A 6,021-nucleotide genomic window follows, 5' to 3' on the forward strand; every position below is an offset into this window, starting at 1 on the left:
CGCCATGTCTGACTGTGAGCTCAGCAGGCCTCCACGACGACACAAAACGTCAAACACTTCTCGTTTGTAGCTGACGACAACATTCAGACGCAAATATTATTTTTTTTTTCGTGCACCTTAAGGCTGACTGAAGAGTGTTGCTGTTTACGATGAAATAGTAGGCGAGACCTCGGTTGTACACCACTTCAAAAGACATTTATCATAACGAGCATAGCGCAAGGACTAGCCCGAAACCTAGCTCCAGACCTAAGGCACCATCTGTGTGAGCAGAGAGGGAAGTTTGCTGTCATCATATGTCAAAAACTACCAAACCGATTCACACAAATTTGCGTAGTGGAGTAGTGTATGGATCACATTTTGGTGCATTCATTCATTTTCTACCGATTTTCCTCACGAGGGTCGCACAGGTGCTAGAGCCTATCCCAGCTGTCTTCGGGCGAGAGGCGGGGTACACCCTGGACTGGTGGCCAGCCAATCACAGGTCACATATAGACAAACAACCATTCACACTCACATTCATTCATTCATTCATTCATTTTCTACCACTTTTTCCTCACGAGGGTCGCAGAGGTGCTAGAGCCTATCCCAGCTGTCTTCGGGCGAGAGGCGGGGTACACCCTGGACTGGTTGCCAGCCAATCACAGGGCACATATAGACAAACCACCATTCACACTCACATTCATACCTATGGACAATTTGGAGTCGCTAATTAACCTAGCATGTTTTTGGAATGTGGGAGGAAACCGAAAAAAACCCACGCATACACGGGAAGAACATGCAAACTCCACACAGAAATGGCAGAAGGTGGAATTGAACCCTGGTCTCCTAGCTGTGAAGCATTTTGGTGCAGAGCTGGGTAAATGTGTAGATTTCCTACTCTTAGATAAAAATAACCTATTATGCTGATTTTTCGTCCTTTTGTATTGAATGTTGGACTCCTATAAAGCAGCTACACACAATAACCAGCACATAAAGCTTTCTAGTTCTTCCAGAATCTGCACCTATCCAGCTGAATTTCTTTGGATTTCATGCTTTCGGGCTAAATGGTCTGTTTTAATGTATTCCATCTGTGACACGCCCACTCCACTGTGGTTGGTCAAACTCCTGAGTGCTAGCTGCGAACCCAATGGTGTTCGAACTCCAAACACTTGTGCCTGATGGTGGTGTCTTTAGCCATTGCTCTTGACTTTAACAGAGAAGCAGAGCTTGGAGGACGGCACACAGCCACGCCTATAAGGAAGCCCTCTCCTTTGTGACATCACAAAAGAAACAGTTTTGCAACGCCCTCTGGAACAGAGCTTTTTGAGCCATCCCAACCCAACCTCATTATTTTCGCTTAACCCGAAAATACAACAGAAAAGTGGAATAAAGCTCAATACTGTACTTTAAATTCCCATTCCATTGAGGCCAAGCGGTGCAATAACTAATAAAAATCCAATACATGGATCTTGCTATATATGGTCGCTACAGGCCTTTCTGCCACCGACAGGACTGGAGTGGAACGCCATGGCCCAGTCAAACAGGTCAGATTAACCCTGGAGGAGGTATAGTTATTGCTTTAAACGCGGAAAAGTTGATGCAGCTCTTCTACTGCTGATTTTCAAAGCTGGATTTTCAAAGTGCTTGTGAGGACATGAAAATATGAACTTAAAAAGCAATGCTGCGATAATAAACTACTTTGATTAAAACCATTGATTAAAATAAACACTTGATGTCAGCTAAAAGCCCACAAAACTATCTTGTCAATATGCAATATAAGCGGCGTAGGCTGAATGGACAGTTTTCGCCACTAAGTGGGATTTTTCAGTTCCTGTTTAAAGCCCGAATATAAGAATAATTCCTCCTTCCTGTGTTTCTTCAGTGAGTTCTTCATGAATCGACGCCTGATAGATTTGGGTCACGTTTCTCTCTGAAGACGGATGAGTCCCCGCAGAATACGTCCTACTGTGCCATAAAGTGAGGAAATTATTTCAGATGTTTTTATTCTTCATTTATGTATTTTATTTCACTGACAGCTTCTGTTTTACCCAAATTATTACCTTTCAACGTCTACAGACGGAGCTTTCAATGCTGTTAGCTCTCTATGTGCAACGCCTCGATAACATCCACACTGTCTAAATTAGTAGAACACCTCCTGGGATTTCACATGGGGCTCTTTTAATGTTGAGTTTTTAATTGGTGCATTCAAACGATGAGCGTCATTCTGCAGATGGTGAATTGAAAACATAAATAGGCTTTATATGACAAGATCATTTTGCTGACTTGGTATTTCCTCACGTTGCATGTTTCACGTTTGATGTTGTGTTTAATGTGCATTCATAAAAAAAAATTAAAGACCACATACAACATATTGTTGTATATGTGATGTATTCTCGGCTGCACGGCAGTCAAGTGGTTAGCGCGCAGACCTCATAGCTAGGAGTTCAATCCGACCCTCGGCCAACTCTGTGTGGAGTTTGCATGTTCTCCCCGTGCATGCGTGGGTTTTCTCCGGGTACTACGGTTTCCTCCCACATTCCAAAAACATGCTAGGTTAATTAGCGACTCCAAATTGTCCATAGGTATGAATGTGAGTGTGAATGGTTGTTTGTCTATATGTGCCCTGTGATTGGCTGGCCACCAGTCCAGGGTGTACCCCGCCTCTCGCCGGAAGACCCTCCCCACGACCCTCGTGTGGATAAGCGGTAGAAAATGAATGAATGTTGTATTCTTGTGTTAAACGATGCCAAAGTTTCCGATAATGACATTTGCGAATTTGGAAGTGAGCCCTGAAATAAATTCGGAATGGCTCAAAATGCTCGGTTTCAGAGGGCGTTGCAAAACTGTTCTTTTGTGATGTCACAGAGGAGCAGGTTTCCTTATGGGCGTGGCTGTAGGCGTGATACACTGTGCCCTACCCAAAGGTTTGCTTCTCTGTTTACGAGGCAAGCTCAGGTAGAAGTTATTGGAGCAAGAGAAAAATAGTTTAGCTCTTGCCGGGAAATATGTCGGACACGCTATGTCGCTACAGACACGCTATTCAATTATTATCAACTCCTACATATACCCACTATATTAGAAAGTGTTGTTCGCAGTAGTCAGGAAGCAGTTTGGGAGTGTGACCAATCACAGCGGAGCAGGCGTGCCCAGAGGTACGCCGTGGGTGGAATAAATTAAAACAGACGTTTTGGCTGGAAGCACAAATCCACACAAATACAGCTGGAATGGGCGCAGATTCTGGAAGATCTAGAAAGTTTTTTATTGTCTGAAGCTTCTCAAGGCTGCAAAACTAAATGCTTAAATACTTAACCTGAACCCCAATGTGAACCCAAAAGGACTGCAAAACTAAATTATCAGTGAAAATGATAATTCTGCTGTAAAAAAAAAAAATCCAATGAAAAAAATCGAATGGACCAGATACTCGTCTTGGGTTAGTTTCTCCCCTCTACTGACTCGCCTCTGCCCTCTGACAAGAAAACAAATAAACAGCTCAGGAGTTATTGCCAAAGTTATTCCTTCAAAGCTCTCCTCCCGCCTTATGTTGTTTAATTTGCACCTGTGACAAAGGTGAAAGTCATCCTCCTCTCATCTGTTTCCCCCTCTATCTCACCAAGACTTGCCGGTGTTTAAAGTAAAAAGAGCAATGAATAAAATATAAGAGAAAATTGTATGTATGATATGAATAATGTAAAAGAGAGCGGTGGGCCCCTCAAGGTTAGACAATATTGTTAGTCACCGTGCTCGGCAATATCGCCTTTGTTCATGTTTGCTATACGAGACCAGAGGAAGTTCTGTTCTATCAGCTTTGACGCCGGGATGCCGGGAGACGTTATTTCGAGGGGAGGGAAAAAAAAAAAAAAATCCAGACCCAGCATGAGGCGCCTGGTGTGAAGGCAAGTGCCATGTTAGCAGATCTGTGCCAAAAAGTTTTCAGCAGAGCTTGTTTGGTTCCCGCCGTCACAGTCAACTCACCAGGAGGAAACGCTGACGGAATGCTGGGAAGGATTTATGGGATTAAAAAGGTGGCATCAAAAATAAACACTCATTCCCAACTGGATGAATTCCAATTCCTATTCTCACTTGAATACAAAAGTGTTTCCAGTAGGAAATAATGGGAATCCAAATTAAGTAATCCCTCATTTATCGCAGTTAAGTGGATGCAGGCCAGACTGTGATAAATGAATTTCTGCAAAGTAGGATTCCTTATTCATTCATTCATTTTCTACCGCTTTTTTCTCACGACGGTCGCGGGGTGCTGGAGCCTATCCCAGCTGTCTTCAGGTGAGAGGCAGGGTACACCCTGGACTGGTGGCCAGCCAATCACAGGGCACATATAGACAAACAACCATTCACACTCACATTCATACCTATGGACAATTTGGAGTCGCTAATTAACCTAGCATGTTTTTGGAATGTGGGAGGAAACCGGAGTACCCGGAGAAAACCCACGCATGCACGGGGAGAACATGCAAACTCCACACAGAGATGACAGAGGGTGGAGTCAAACCCTGGTCCTCCTAGCTTTGAGGTCTGCACGCTAACCACTCGACCGCCGTGCCGCCGATTCCTTATTTATTAATCAAATATTTTTTTTATAGTTAGAGCATAGAAAGCATGCTTACAACCTTCTAAATACGATTTTTAACAATATTAGAGCCCTGTAGACATGAAATAACACCCCTACAGTCACCTTTACGCTTATATTAACCAATATATTAGACATAATGACAGAAAATAAGACATAAATATGACTTGTGTGCTGCAACAGTAGCTCGTGTTAGGGAATCTTGAGCATTCAAACCTGCAATAAAAGCCTGTTGTTTCAGACATCAAGTCTGGTGCTTGTGTGTCATACCGAACATTACAGTAGCATGACTGACAAGTAGTGACTGGTGTGGAATATTATCGCAACGTCTTTGAATGCAGTGGTATTCAAGATCCCACTGTAAATGATAATGATGATGGCTGGGTTTGCTTGAGAGATGGGTACGGGTAAGAGCATGACAAGTGAATCAGACATTTTGATGAGCTGTTATGGTGGAGACAGGGATCTGACAAATATAAAAGATTGCATGCAGCCACCGGGTTGTGCTTTACAAGTCAACGCCCACAAGCTAAATGTAACGTCATTACAGAAACGCACCGGTCTCAAATGTAACCAAAGCGCAAAAATGATTGACGATAACGGCCTAAATGTGTGTCAAGCAGCCAAACCCAGCAGACCGAGTAACAGCCAGCAACAAGTCCGCCTGTTGACATTTGCCAAGCACAAACAGAGCGTCCTGAGCCAAGACATCCACCACATGGACAGGCGGCAGGCAAATTCATCTCAGCTTCTGTGCACTAAAAAAATGAGTCCCCAGGAGGAAAGATGACAAAGCCACAGTCCCAAGCTGTTCCCTGCCTGAACCGAAACACTCTGCTGTCAATAATGAGCGCGAGTATGGAGCCGAGACATCACATCACTGCACACCTGGATGAAGGACTCCAATATTCCTCCAGTCCGGCCCAGGGGAAAACACTCTTTTCAGACCTACAGTGCTAATTAATGGTAATGTCATTCATGAAATAGGTGTTATAAATAAAAAATGGCCACATGCGGTGGTGAACATCAAAGGCCCCGGCTGGGTGTTTATATAATAATGACAGCAGGTAAGAAGTGGGGTTTATTGACAGGTTGCCAATCACTCATGGAGCTGACGCTGATGCAAAGTTAGCCATGGACTACACACTAGCATTAAAAATAATTCATAAAAACAACAATATTGCAATGTTGATTTGAATGCTGGGTTCAGGTGTCCTGCAGCACAGTACTTTAACAACTACTACTAATCATATGGGCAATGTTTTGAGTAACAATATTACCTTCCATACAAGTGTAAAACAAAGTCAACGGCTTATATAAAATTGATGACGCGGATATAGCAATTAGGGAAATGGAGGGGGACAATTTGTTTTCTCCAATTGGGCATACAAGTGTAAAAAGAAGTTAACTACGGTATTCTACAACTACTCCTCCCACTGTAAATGGTGTTAACGCTG

Source organism: Doryrhamphus excisus, linkage group LG23, assembly GCF_037039965.1.
Source record: "Doryrhamphus excisus strain RoL-2023G ecotype Guam linkage group LG23, RoL_Dexc_Guam_v1.1, whole genome shotgun sequence".
NCBI lineage: Eukaryota > Metazoa > Chordata > Actinopteri > Syngnathiformes > Syngnathidae > Doryrhamphus > Doryrhamphus excisus.